The sequence below is a fragment of the Phytophthora infestans genome, genomic scaffold, assembly GCF_000142945.1.
Source record: "Phytophthora infestans T30-4 supercont1.23 genomic scaffold, whole genome shotgun sequence".
NCBI classification, from domain to species: Eukaryota; Oomycota; class Peronosporomycetes; order Peronosporales; family Peronosporaceae; genus Phytophthora; species Phytophthora infestans.
The window spans coordinates 963,356-966,201 of NW_003303736.1; positions in this window are offsets into that span (position 1 = coordinate 963,356).

Below are 2,846 nucleotides of genomic sequence, written 5' to 3' on the forward strand. Positions count from 1 at the left end.
TCGTTGTACTACAACAACACAATTCTACTACACTTGTAGCTAGCTCTAATCAGTGTGGATACGACGTCGTCGTCCCAGGAAACATCTCTTACACAAATAAAGCCTTTATTAGCGGTAGCCAGATCTTCCACGCTCTAATCCGATCTTTCAGGGGCTTATTCCATGCTATGTCTGCTGGTTGACAGTACGTATATTCAGGGGGAATGCGTTGCAGAACGACATTTTTCTCAAGAGCAAATACAGTGACTTCAGGCGGCCAATGCGCACTGAAGTCGTTCCACATCAGCGTCACAGGCTCATCAGTTGAGCTACGCTCACCAGGACAAATGCTGCAAAAAATTGCAGGCCACAAGGACTGAATTACGACACGCATGGTGCGCGTTTTATACAGGCGAAGTGCGGCAGCTTTGGATGCAAAGGTCTCCGATATCAGATTAAACTGCTTCTGCTTCCGCGTCGCCTCGTTGCCACGACACCCGCATTTTGGTATTTGGTCTCTCCTTTGCTCTGCGGTAGCTCCCGTTATGCCACACTGGCTTCAAGGAACAGTGGGGTGACACTCGACAAAACACTGCAAATCCCACTAGGCCAAGGTCCAATTCACGGGTGTGATTGGTCGATAAAGGGGGGTGACACTTGACAAAAACGGACACTTGACACCGATACTACGTTACATTAAAATGGTACACCCGAAAGCAGAATACATGTACAGAAGTCCCCCTGAATACGCGCTACTTGTAATTCATATACCCCATTACATCGGATCACGTGAATTGGGGGTACACTGTACCGTACAGGGAGTAGCAGCAACAAGAACGGGTTCAACGAATTAAGTACAGGGAGTAGCGGCAATAAGAAAGGGTTCAACGAATTAAGTATTGAAGGCGTTTACGCTACGTGAGTCAAAACAAATCGAAGAGGTCTCAAATGTACTGTATATAAGAATTAATATCTTACTCGATCGATTGAGTAGCTCGTCAATTTCACTTCATCAACGTATAAACCAGCACGTCTCCAGTAGTTTCTAATATCCTGTGATGGCACCTCGTTCGCGGCATCACATATCCACTAAAGCGCTTCGGACGGTACGAACTCTACGGGTCCGTGTCCCCATCGTCTGTGGACGATGATCTGCCTCTTGTGTCCGTGCAGCCATAAAGCGCTGCTGCAACCACGCTATGACCCCTTGGTCCATAGGTTGGCGTTATCCAGCAGCAGAATATGTCTGCCATGCTCAGCAATTACCTTGTCTAGTATTTGCAGCCACTTTTGGAAAAGATTTACGGTCATCTAGCCCTTCCCAGTACCGTGATATGTAGCCAAACTGGCATATCCTGCGGCCATCGTAGCTCCTTAGATTTCCCCCAAAATATAGCTTCTTGGGGCCGTGGCAAGCCATAAAGTGGTGCTGCCAGCAGCTTTTGGTAGACTTCGGCTACTTTGCGAGAGGTATCTTCAAGATCTCAGCGAACGCCCGCGCAAGCTACCGCAGCCCGTCGCGACTCAAACTCTGCCAACTGCTCCACCAAGTTCGTCTCCAGCAGCAACAACATGGGTGACGATCCCTTCTTGCTATCTAAATAGTCCATGGATGTTGAGAGCAACTGTGCCTCCCTCTTCAGTATCTTCGAGACAGTATGGACGGAGGGCGGCTTTGGTAGCCCGAACGCGGACTGGGCCCAGACAGCGAGGATACTTGGCATGTTGGAGACCGACATGAAGCTGCTGCAGCTACGTGAGCGGATACGCTCGGGGAGGGGGGGGCGAGGAACAGCGCATTTTGTCAGCGCAAACATAGGACGGGTTCTTCGTCGAGCACACACAGTGCATGATGCCGAGGATGGAGTGAGTTCTTTGTTGTGGGCGGGAAAAATTGATTTTCAACTTTTAAAAAAGTGAACGTCACTTCGTTTCAACCACCTCAGTACTTATAGTGAGGTCCCGTATGATCACATAGAATAAAATGTTAGAGATATTAGGTTTTGACTCTTTCTTGTTGCCGCTACTCCCTGGAGCTTTCCCCAGAACCAGTACCATATGTGAGCACAAATCCCGAAATCAGTGGCTTTCCCAAAACCAGTACCAGTACCCAAACAAAAATAAAGTGGATCACTTTATTTTCCGTAGCGTTAAGGATTCTATAAATACAAATAACATATTTCTTTCTGACTATTTTGGAGCTTCGTAAGTACAATGGACGCAACTTCGGCTTCCGCGTCTCCTGACTTTTGCTGTCACGTGTGCGGACACGCATACTTCAATCGATCAAATCTCCAAAAATAGGTGCGGAAGAGCAATTGTGATGCGGAAACAAAGAAAAGAAAACAAAAAGAAAACAAAAATAGAAACGAAAAGCGCGAAACGCGCGCTATCAAGAAACCCTCGACAGCGGAGGCTTAATAATGGAAATTTACGTACTAACGATGGGGAAGTTGAGAAGGTTGCGACTCTCGAAGCTACTGAAAAAAAGGATATAAGTGATGAATGACCTGTCTGCTACACAAACCTTAGCAATCCTGACGCTCGTCCTACAAATGGAATGAATTGTGAGCACCGGATTTGTGGCGAGTGCTGGGATCATTGGATTGCGGAATCTCGGGACAGAACGTACGCAGCGTGTCCAATTTGCCAAGAATTCGTCTACCGAGAGCGCAGTATTTGCCATATCTGCTGGCAAAATGTGCAGCCCCTCTCTATATTAGCCGTTTATTTCAAAAATGTTGCAGTTACGACTACTTGAGAAGCAATGGCTTTACGCCTTTGTGCCCAGAATGTGGAATATGTCGACTTTCGCTTCCGAAGTTGGCTTTATACACTTAATTCATTTGATAGAAAAAAAAAATTGT